Here is a 12,693-nt window from a genome sequence, read left to right on the forward strand (position 1 = left end):
TTTAACTGTTGAGACTCACAGAATGAATAGTCAGATTAGGAATTAGATACCTGTGTCTATTTCACAAGTTATTGGAGATCCAGAGAAAACAATGTAGGTGTTAATAACAGCTAGGTAACTAATATTTTTTAAACATGTGAACTATGATATAAGCACTAAGCATGTATGGATTTGTGCCTCAGAATTCTTACTGCCCTCTGTAAGAAGGAGGGGCAATTTGACTTCTGTTTGCTTATTTTACTCTTAAATCCCTTAGATTCCTTTACTGAAGATTTGTTGCTTTGTCCATCTGTTACACAAGCATATGTAATGCTTACTGTCTGTCAGACACTGTGCCAGGCTTTGGAGATACAAAGATGGATCATGTGTCTCTTTACACAAGGAGCTTAGGATCTAGTAGGAGAAACATCTGAAGAGACAAGTATAGTACAGTATGATTTAAAAAAAATATCTAATGGTTATGATACATTTACGATGTGTCAGGCACTGCACCAGATGCTTTACTTAGACCATTTCATTTGATCCTAACAACCTAGTTGGTGGCTGAATCTAGACCTTGTCAGGCCAAAGCCATGTTCTGTACCACACTGCTTCCTCACAGTAAGTGAAAAGACAAAGGTTTATGCCCAGGTGCTGTGAGAGCATCCAGGGAGGCCTCTAACCTAGACTGGGGTGCCAGAGGAAGGCACCCAGTTGTCTGGGTTGTCTCGGGGTGTTGTGTGAGCTAGAATGCTGGTGGACAAGCTCACAGACCTTGGCAAGGCAGAGCCAAATGGAGATGTGGTAAAGGGATGGGTTGCATTCTGGAAATTACTCTTTGTTTTCTTCAGTATTATAAGCATAGTTATAGACCATGTTACAGTATGTTCCCTGGAATATAACAACATAATTTCATTTACAATCATGCTTAGTGTTCCTAACACCAGAAGATTCCAAATAAAATCTTATGTCTAATCATTATCCCCATTTTTGTATGAAAGATTTCAAAAGCCCGCTACCTCAGGCAGTGTACTTAGGAGGGATTGTTACTCAACTGATGACTGCAGCTTCTGATTCCTTCTATAATGTATATTTACCCAGAAATGTCACATGGGATTTTGCATGTATATAATGCTTTTTAGGGCAATGAAAACCCAATAAAATCGGTCAGCTTATTTAATGTTCAAAGTGTTTAATAAGCTTTTTTTTTTTTTTGAATGACCATTTAAATGAGTTTTTTTTCTTTTTTCATTAATTAAGTCACCAGTGCACCAAATAGGTATCAGATAAATGAGTTGATAGGGTCCCCAGTTTAGTTGAAGATGCAATACGGAAAGCACTAATTAGGCAGGCAAGAACTCCAGATAATTAAATAGTGATTAATAGATTTTTGTGCTACCAAAATTAAAAGTAACTAATTGGTTGAAAAAATATTTAAAATAGTGTGCTTGGAACTTACATGTTGAATGTGATTCTGAGGGATACTAAGGTTATGTAGGTTTTGTTAAGAGCGAAAGTTTTATTTATTTTTTTGCTCGTTTTTCTCTCCCTTCTGACATCTTGTGTCAAAGTGTTCCCGTGTTAATAGTAGAATATAATGGAAGTTTATGCAATTAAATACAGCAAGAGAGTTTATAGACCATTTATCATTGGATATGGGTCATATACTGTGAATTTCAGAAAATAAAAGGGAATTCCATTTGTAGCTCACTCTTGCCTGAAGCTCACCTAATGAAATCTTTCTCACTCATAGAATTAACAGTGTATCCAGCTCCAGCTGAAAAGTATTTAACATTCTCTGTGCATACTAAGCATGCAAAAGTAGAATAAAACCTTGCATACTTACAGGGGATTTTTGTTGCTTTTTCTTCAGCCCAAATTAGGCAGCTCTTGTTCATTTAGTGCATTTGAAAGGAGCTGAACTTTTAAAATTCTGAACTGTCAGTCCCCATCATTTCATTTGACAGCTGACACTTTGAGAGTGAAGAACACACAAATCATGGGAGTGGAGTGAAATACTGCTAATAAATGCTATTGTTTTTCCTGATGGAAAAGGTGCACCTTAAACAACTGTTTGCAGATCCAACAGGTTTGTTATGATGCAAAATGCATGTTTGGCTGTCACCATTTTTGTTTACTACCTGCAGAGCATAAAATTGCTGATAAAAAAATTGAAGAAACATAAGGCGAGATTCATTAAGAAAAGAACCATGCTTTTCTCCTCCCCAGCCACATTTATCACCCCACCCTCTCATTTTAATATGATAAACCTTGAGTCTTCCTTCATTAAGGCATGAAACTAAATAAATAATGTATGGTTCTTGAGATAATTACAAGATTTCTGTATTTATGGAAAACAGGAACTCTGAAACATTTGCTTGTCTGCTTGCTAAGCTAGGGAACTTGTGAATATTGGCTCTGCCATTTTGGAATTTCATTTAAGAAGGTCCACGGTAGTTTTAGAAACTTTCTAGCTTTGTTTTCCACCACCAAGCTTCTGAGGCTGAAGTGTTTGTGGGTAAGTTGGAAGGAGCCACCTTCCTGATACAGAAAATCTCAGACCTATTGACCTGACCACACTATACAGAATAACACATCATATTTTATTGAAACCTTCCTTTGTTGACATTAATTAAGATCCATTCAGCAAGAGGATCATTCCTATTTTGTTTTATATGCATTACCATAGAGAAAGATAAATAAATGGCTTGGGAAATAAAGTGTTTTGCCTACCTCATAGTATATTAACTCTCAAAGCACTTTTACCTCTTAAATATTTAAAAAATATTGCTATTAAACTTAGTGAATATCTTTGACTAACTTACTAAACCTCAGTAAGATGTCAAGTAGAGTAAAATTAGGTCTGATCCAAGTAGTGAACTAGAAAGGTTATAGTATGGGGTGTGACAGTTAATTTTAGATGTCAACTTGATGGGGCCACAGGGTGCCCAGATTTTTCAAACATTATTCTGGTTGTGTTTGTAAGGTTGTTTTTGGATGAGATTAACATTTGAATCAGTAGACTGAGTAAAGCAGATTTTTCTTCCTAATATGGGTGGGCCTCATCTAATCAGTCAAAGGCCTGAATAGAACAAGAAGTCTGACCCTCCCTTAAGCAAGAGAGAACTCCTCCTGCCTGACTGCTTGATATGGGACTTTGGTCTTTTTCTGACTTCAGACTCAAACTGAAACGTCGACTCTTACACTATCACCTCTCCTGGTTCTTAGGCCTTTGAACTCAGACTGGAGCTATACCATTGGCTACCCTGGCTCTTCAGCTTTCAAGTGCAGATCCTGGAACTTCTCAGCTTCCATAATCACATGAGCCAATTCCTTGTAATAAATCTCTTTCTATATATGTACATCCTGTTGGTTCTGTTTCTCTGGAGAACGCTGATTAATTCATGGGGTTTAAACTGGGAAAAAAAAAGTACATTAGTGTGAAAAAATCAGGAGTGACTGGTATTTCTTTCATCTTTCTACACAATGACTTTTCGTTTTCAATGCAAATAATAGGAAAAGGAAATTATTTTCAATATTGTTTCTTACTGATGAACTGACAGATAACTCACTTAACTGTCTCGACAAGAAACATACATGCATACATATGAAAACATTAAAAAGCTCATTACCACGTGGCCTTGAACAATGGTAACATCTTATGCACACATTTATGCATGTATATACAAAATACAGTTGATTGAGAAAGGGGAGAGTCCAATAAATTAATTCTAGAGGTATCCTACACATAATTTTTTAGTGCCTCAGTGTATCTTGAAACAAGAAAATGCTTTGGACTTTTATGGAAAAGTACCCTTTAAATTCAAGAAATTGTTCACACAGATATCAAGTATGTAATTTACATGGTTTCATAGGAGACATGGAAAGTCTGTGTGCCCCACTGGGAAACTGAAAGTTCCTTCTGGAGAAGCCATTGCTCTGCTTTCTAGTTTCACTGCTCTGACCTCTCCTTCAGGTTTTCCTTGAAATATGTTTAACTTTGAGTCACAGTCTCTACTGTTTGCTTACTCACCTTCTCAAAATCAACAGGTCAGAAGTCAGGGTACTTTTTAAAATTCATGACTGTCATAGGTTGTATGATTCCCAAGACAGCTGTGGCAAATAACCAGTCTTACAGATGGGTAATATCCAGAATGCTATTTGTGGCTAAGGTTTTACTGGAGTTGCCCCTCATGCCCACAAACAGGCAGTTTGCTTGGTTTGTCATTCCCTTCCAAAGGTACTTAGGAGGAGAAGCCCAGAGTGAGCGGTTATGTTCTTCCATGTGAGAGCACCAGTGAATTAAAGTTCCAGTGACTCACGGCTCCGAGGCAGTTACAGAGGTTTTCAGTAGTTAAACCAAGGTAACTTGCAAAGAGCCCAATTCCACTGCTGACTTGATCTTTAAATCAATATGTTTCCACAGACATTATATATGATGGCGTATGTAGGCTGGGAAACAAGGAATTGAGGCCCTGGAACAGATTTAAAGAAGAGAAAGCAACTCTTTATATGTGGCTGGATTTTCAAGTATTATCTAGGGTAAAGGTTTTTTAAAATCTTAAATAACCTGTCACTCTGTAGCAGAGAACGGTTCCAGAGACTTGATTTTGCTCTTACATAGTCACTCCACATAATGTCAGAGACCCCTGAAAGGGTACTTGGAAAGATATATTGCAAATTGTTATGCAATTCCCTATTCCTCTGGCCAGGGAAATTAGGAATTTGGGAGGTTTTTTATGTTGGGTAGAGGAAAGAGGGGGTAAAAATTGACATGGAAATTTATTTTTTTAAATTTATTTACTTTATTTTTTTATTTTTGGCTTCGTTGGGTCTTCGTTGCAGTGCATGGGGCTCTAGGTGTGTGGGCTTCAGTAGTTGTGGCACGTGGGTTCTAGAGCGGAGGCTCAGTAGTTGTGGCGCATGGGCTTAGTTTCTCCGCGGCATGTGGGATCTTCCCGGACCAGGGATCAAACCCATATCCCCTGCATTGGCAGGCGGATTCTTAACCACTGCACCACCAGGGAAGTCCAGGAGATTTATTTTTAAGCATACTAAAACCTGGGCAGTTTTTACTGCATAACCCACAGGATACTAGCTAAAATAATGTGAAGAAAGGCAGTAGAGAGACTGAACTGATGGCAACAGAGAATAGGTTCTGGAAAATCCCTTTCAATACAATCTGGAGGAGGACATCACTGATCTCCGTTTCTTTCCAATTACAATGGAAGGCCTGAGGAGCAAGAAGGTCAGACACAGCTGTTGCTAAATGGCCAGTGTAGTTGGTGTGACTATTACATGGATTGTGCACAAAGAAAAACCAGTCAGTAGAGCCCACTGAACCCTGACTGGGACAGAATGCTCATCTTATGTAATGAGTCAGCATCTTTGTAATTAGTTCATGTGGTTAAAAGCTTGGGCTTTGGAGGCAGACACACCTAGGTTCAAATCCTAGCTCCACAGTTACTAGCTGGGTGCCTGAAAAATTTACTAAATCTCTTTATGTTCAATTTCTTCTCCTGTAAAATGAGTTCAATAATAGTATACCTCTCCTACAAATGAGATTCTGTGTGGAATCTGCTTAGCAGAGAGGTCCTGGCACTTAGCATGTGCACAATACAGTTTAGATAATTAGTCACAAGAGAAGCTAATACATGGAAGCTGATATGATCATGGTAAACATACAGTCCATAAAATCAGTGTTGGCTTCATATAACTGAAACACCCTATTGGTAACACATTGGGTTAAAAAAAATAACTTGGATTCATTCTTATTTTCATCACCTGTGAAAACATTGCAGCGGGGAGACATTTTAAATGCTTTCTGAGAGTGGAAGCTGAAACGTTATTATTAAAAGTGGACAAATATAAAATACTGACTATTCTGGGACAAGAGTGATTCACTGAGTGTACCTCTTATGTGAGCATGGATTGCAATCTTTATAAATTTGACAGAATTGATAACAATACTTGAAAATAAGGCGTCATGAAGACTCATTCTCAAACGCCTTTAGGTTGTGTGAATGAACCCTTTGTCAGTGAAAGAACAAGAAGGATGTCATATCTCTCTTCCACTCACAAAGCCTAAGGGGGAAAAAACCTCAAATATCAGAAACATATGGTTTTAAAGTTCTGTGTCTGAGCCTGCAACATTGCTGGAGTTTTATGTAAAGAGATAAAAATCTGCACATGGACTGTCACAAGCTGTTTGGGAGAACAGCGTCCCTGTTGCTAAACCGCTGTTGATGCACTTAAATGGGTTGCAATGAGAACCACCTGTAAGCCAGACAGGTTTGGGAATGGTGAAAATCATCAGGGATCCAGGTCAAAATAGTGTAAATAAGATGGGTAAAATAACAATGAGTCACATGGTGATGAAAACATCAAGAACAAAGAATGCAGAAACAGGTGTGACTTCGTCAGAAGCATGGCAGGAGTGTGTTTCCAAGGGATGAGATTATGACTCACTGCATGGCAGTCTGGAAGATTGGGATTCCTGGATTCATTCACCATTGATATTATTTACACTAATTAAGCTAGGCATTGAGTCGTCAGGAGACTCCACAGCTTCAGAAAACCTATACGGTATTGAGAAAGAGAGTACCCAACTTTTGAGGTGAAGAGCATCTTGGAACAGATACTTGACTCTCGTTGGAGCATGACATGTTGCAGGGGTTCGGGGTGCACAGATTTTTCAGCTGTTTCATACTTGCCTAGGAATTCCCAAACCTTACCTCATTTGACCCTCATTTGGCAGGCAGGGTGAAAGAAGGTTTACCAGCAAAATGCTTTCATGAAGTGTTTTGTCCAAGGTGAATTGTTGAGCCACCATGAAAATAAAGGTAACTAGAGATCAAATGAAATTAAATTGAATCTCTTGTGAGCATTTGATTCTCAAAAATTCTCATCTCATCTTTGGCAGACTCACATTAACAAGTTTTCTAGATAGTTATTAAATGTCTGAAGCACCATGGTGGTGGGATGTGATGAGGGAAATTTCCTAAACCCAAAGAGTTTGAGAGTGGAGAGAAGAAAGTTATGTTAATAATTAACCTGAAAGCAAGCAAAACAAAGTAATAGCCAGGTAGAGAGGGAGGATTGCATAAGGGTTGAGCACATGAGCTCTGTAATCAATGGCCTGGCTCTGCCACTTATTAGCTGGACAAGTTTTTTCAGCTCTCTACACCTATCTCCTCCTTGATAAAGCAGCCCCTAAGCCGCTATGCTGTAATATATCTGCAGCCCTTATCATAATGCCGGGCCTATATGGAGTATTCAAAATGGTGGCTATCATTATTAATCATTATAAGTACTATGATTAGGGATATTATGGAAGATTTAATGGCATGTCATTGGATCTGATTTTTGAAAAATTAAGATTTCAACCTTGGGAAGTAGTGTGGTATAGTTAATTAAAACAAAGTGAAAAATATAAAAAAATTGGACTTTGATGTTAAGATACTTGGTTCAGTCTCCTATTTCTGGTCAATTTTTATTGACTTTCTCCTATATGTGAAACACTGGGTATGTCATTTACCCTGTGTGAGCCTCAGTCTCTGGATCAGAAAGTTGAGATAAAAAGCCTATTTTTCATGGTTGCTGCTGTGAGGAAGAAATGTAACAGTGTTTGAGGAAAGCATAATGTGATCTGAAAATTGTTATTTCTCTTACAATTACTACTTTGAGGTGGACAGAAAGGATGGGAGGGCCATTTAGGCTGAGAGACAAGCATGAATTAAAGGCATGGAAGTATAATGACACAAGAGTGTTCGGGAAATGACCAGAACACTGGTGTGACTGGAATAGAAAGGTGTGGAAAGAAGTACTTGGAGTCATTCAAGGAGGGCCTGAATGCTGGGCTACAGATTTGGGCTTTATTTTACACCCAGTAGGGAGTCAGTGAAGGTTTTGAAAGAGTTTTACGTATTCTGGAAAGATTATCCTACACCCTATTACAATGGGTTGGAAAAGTGTCCATTGGTACAGGATCAGTGATGAGATCACGATCTTAATTTTGTTCTCTTCCTTTTCCTGGTCCTGGCCTATGTCATTCTTTATGTAATTCTCAGCCTGAGGTGTACATTGATAATCTTCTATGAAACTTTAGAAATATATTAATGTCTAAGTTTTTCTCCAGACTGTAAAGTTAGCATCTGGTTGGTAGGGCTCAGGCCATGCATTCAGAAAATCATTCCTGGTGATTCTGATGTCCAGACAGGATTGAAAGCTTCCTTTTGAACTTGCTCTTTACCCAATAGCTCCTTATGATTTAGTGAGGAGGCTATTTAAGTTGCAAGAAATTTCCATACATTCTGGTGGTTTAGTGTTAAGATGTAAGTGGAAATAAGAAAGAGAGGAATCATGACACTTGGTTGTGGCTCAGGGAAGCCAACAACAGCTGGGCAGTAGGCAGTATGGGACAGAGAGCATGCTTGGATGCCCGGGTGACTGGATTGAAGTTCAGAGATAGGAAGGTGATTCAGGGTTAAGCTGTGTAGCCGAGTGATCAGCAGGGGTCCAGGGGTCCCTTCTCATGTTGTGCTGTGAATACGCCTCAGCTACCTTCCCAATCCCTGCTATTTCTCTGTGTGAATTTTCACTCTAGCTCTTACTACCAACTCACTGACTCTCTCCTGTATCCTCAGTGGAAATTCCAGAGAGGGTCAATCAGATTGGTCCAGTGACTCATAGTGGAGCATCAGCCTTTGGCCAGGTGCTTTCTCTGTAGTCAAGCCAGTCATGACTGGATGGCAGGTATCATGGTGAAATGTATGTAGGAATTCCCGCAGAAGGGGCCTGGGCTTCCCAGAAGGGGATTGTTGTATTTATAGCTAATGTTTAGTTAGAACACGCGGCACAGGTCTGAGCATTTTACATATGTACTAACTCGTTTAATGTTCATAACTTACATAATTTGTTTTTATTTATTTAACAAATATAAGAAACTTTATATAAATATAAATTTATGTAAACATTTATAAGTATTATAAATATATATAGCAGTTACTCTGTACCAGGCACTGTTCTAAGTACTTTACAACGATTGATTCATTTAATGAGAACTTATGAGGTAGTTACTATTATTATCTCATTTTATGGGCAAAGACTCATGGAGTGTTTGTTTCTTTTTTTTTTAATTTTTATTTATTTATTTATTATTTTTGGCTGTGTTGAGTCTTCGTTTCTGTGTGAGGGCTTTCTCTAGTTGCGGCGAGCGGGGGCCACTCTTCATCGCGGTGCGCAGGCCTCTCACTGTCGCGGCCTCTCTTGTTGCGGAGCACAGGCTCCAGACGCGCAGGCTCAGTAGGTGTGGCGCACGGGTCTAGTTGCTCCGCGGCATGTGGGATCTTCCCAGACCAGGGCTCGAACCCGTGGCCCCTGCATTGGCAGGCAGATTCTCAACCACTGCGCCACCAGGGAAGCCCCTCATGGAGTGTTTTTGAGGTCATATGGCTAAAAGCTGCAAAATTGAGATCTGAACCCAGGTACTCTGGGCACATGCTTACCTGTTGTGCCATTTATGGAATCTGTTTCTTTACATGGTCAGATAGCCCGAGGTAATGAACGTATATTTGTTCTTATTATGCATGCCAGGGTGATCTACAGAGTGGTGTGAGGATGGTCAGGTAGCCTGGTACCTGCTTCTCAGTGAACTCTGGTCTTCTAAGTCTAGATCCAGTGCTCTTTTCTCCCCATTCCCCACTCTTTTTCCTTTGAAGTTCTGCGTCTGGCCCCAGGGTCCCACTAAATATCTATCAAATAACTGTGGAATGAATAAATGAATTGATGAATACATAAGGGAGTGAGATTTCAGGAATAAAATCAAGAACAATCGAATTGGAGTTTGAAGGAAGATGGGAAGAATCATTGTTGGAGTGGCAAAATCACAGATGATCATTTGAGAATTCCAGTATTAAGAAAGAATGGCACCACTTGACTTTGCCTACTATCCCAAGAGACTCTGCTGAGACCTGATGAAGCGTTTTAAAGATTTTGTTCTTAATCTTCTTAGTTTGCACAATTTGAGCAATCTGACACCCCAGAATTTAGAAGCTCATTGCTGTTTTTCCAGAGAGACCATTATGAGAATTAGTCAACATTTAGTATTTTGTTGTGAGTCTTGGGCCGTAGCAAAAAAAGAACTAAAGGAGAAAAAGTTAAGTAAAATCTCATCAACTTTGCAACACGAGACATACTGGCATTTGATTTGGTTTTTCTTTTATTCATTAAAAAGTAATGATTAAAAAGAAATCTCAGATACTCTTTTCGAACATGTTATTCAAAAATATATTATGAAGAAAATGTTTTTCAGTTACTCCGCAGGGCAAGGATAAGGTCATCAGTGAAAATGGGGCACACACACTGAAGGGGAAAACCAAGAGGAGTGACAGCCCGCAGGTTGTGGAGGAAAGCAGCAGACAGGGGAGGAAAAAGAGGAACAGCTGCAGATGTGCAATAAGCAAGCACAAGGGACTAAGTGGGAGCTCGATGCCAAATGAAACCTGTGCATGAACCTTATTTGTTTCCTTGCAGTTAAGGGAAGACACCACCATTCAAACAGACAAGCTACATAAGGCAGGCTATGTACAAACTGGAATCAGGGTTTCCCATCAGAAAGGGTTTTTGTGTCTTTTCCAATTAAGAACTTGGTAGATAGCTTTGCTGCATTAAAGACATGGGCTGTAATCAGTTAGAGAGGGAGAGCCTAAGAAATGGTCAGACAGAATATTCTGATAGTGTTGCAGGGTGCCTGCAGATTATACCCTCATTTTAAATGAGAGAAAGAGGACACTTCCTCATTCAAGAGCTGCTTCTGATTATCCTATGAAATCTGCAATCTTATGAATACAATATATGGGGTAATAAGATACTCATGTAGCAGGCTTATGTTATATAATACCCCATATTGTTTATATTCTTATTCTTTTTCAATAAATCAAGTTTTACTTTTAATTCTGTGAAATGGTGTCATTTCAGTTTATTTACACACATTCCCTGTAAGGAAATCAGTTCATCCTGGATATCCCTTTAATGTCCTATAAAACCCATCCCCATTCCTTTCCTTCTCTCAATTTCCTTTTTTTCCCAACCCAGTGCCCAACTGTGGTCAAGATGTAGAATATAACAAAATAAAAATGTGCAATAAATCTGGTTTGTAATTGAGATTCTAAAGAGATGAATGTACTCAGAACTCCTAGCAAGATCATAATAACAAAATGCACATTAAGTATAGGAAAAGACTAGAGAAATAGATATCTTCAATTAAAATTCCTCAAAACCTATCTTTAGAAATTAATTCATATAGAAAGTTATTAGCTTGACTGATTTACTGTTACATTTTATAAAGATACCATGCTTGTTATCTAATGATTTTTTTAGTCTTCTGTAGCATGGTGAAGAACACTAGTTTTTCTAACCACTTTATAATATGGGGAATGGAGGCAGAAATAAGTTAAATGATATGCTTAATTTATGAGGCAAAAGAAATAAATTATTTTGGCTAATTCAGTATTTTAGTGGTTCCCGTAAGCCAGTATCTTACGTATCAGAATCAAGTCTCCTTTCTCTGATAAATCTGTTAATTGAAAACCATTATCTGAAGGTAAATACAGAATAAGAATGATTTTCTTGGTGATGATTTATCAACAATTTTGTAAGATGAAGCTAGTTCTAATTTTTCAGTGGTCATCTTTCTATTATCACTGAAGTGGTTGGGTGTAGTGTTGGCAGTTAAGTCCCCAAATCTGGAGGTGATATTAATAAAAGGTGAAGTGAGGAAGACATTTGTATGCGTCTCAGTTATAGTGGGAGTGCTTATTCTCTTACTTTTGGAAACTTGGAAAACTTCAGAGAATGAGATTTGTTAGCAGTGCTTTGCAAGTGAAGCATAAGTTGAGCAGGCTTGGACCCTACCGGTAGATCCCAACCTGCTTTGGTTTGGTAACGTGTCCCTCACCACATTTACAGGTATTTTGACACTTGATTTACACAGACAGAAAATATCCTTATGGCATAACCAAATAACCCAGTCAGGTTAATAAAGCAGAACACAATAGTAGAAGAGAAATGGTGTTGGTGAATTTTGCTTTTAATTCTCAATGGAGAGTTAACAGTAAAAATCAAACTAAACCAAGCAAATTATAACAATAGCCACAACAACATACTCCAAAAAAAAAAGATAGGCTTTTGACTGTCATTGGAAACAAACTGAAATTTCAAACTTTCAAACTCTAGGATAATTTTACAAAGCTAGAAAAACTACTGTGGTTTGTCACTGGCATCTATTTGTTCATTTGAAAAGCTAGTTGTGTGTGTGCATGTTTAGAAATGGTAGTGATACAAAATTTTTGAGCTGTGGGGTCCTCCAAAACCTCACATTCATTGTTGATAGGGTCAAAGAAAAATATAAAAAGGATTTTTGTGCCCCATCTGGCAGCTTCAGTTCAGCAGAAATGAGAGAAGAAAGCTAAGCACAGCTGTGAAGACAGAAGGCTGAGTGAGGAGCAGCATCCTGTTAATAACTTTGGACAACTCTTAGCCACTGTTCACTATGACAATGGGGCAACAGAATTCTTAAAGTCTTTAGCATGGATAGAGCATCACCAACCCTCAAGGATTTCTGAGTTTTAAATGAACAAACAAAGCAATTTGTCAGGTTTGGCAAAATAAAGGGGAAAATATTAACCTTCTTTGGTGTTGGGGAGAGAGAGACAG

The 12,693-nt window shown here is 38.5% G+C and overlaps 1 pseudogene; it reads left to right on the top strand.

The window, feature by feature from the left end:
• Nucleotides 1-8,393: 8,393 nt before the first annotated feature.
• The window catches only part of LOC133084658 (inosine-5'-monophosphate dehydrogenase 2-like), an 83,813-nt pseudogene continuing 79,513 nt past the window's right edge, over nucleotides 8,394-12,693 (top strand).

Source organism: Eubalaena glacialis, chromosome 2 (assembly GCF_028564815.1).
Source record: "Eubalaena glacialis isolate mEubGla1 chromosome 2, mEubGla1.1.hap2.+ XY, whole genome shotgun sequence".
Taxonomy (NCBI): Eukaryota; Metazoa; Chordata; class Mammalia; order Artiodactyla; family Balaenidae; genus Eubalaena; species Eubalaena glacialis.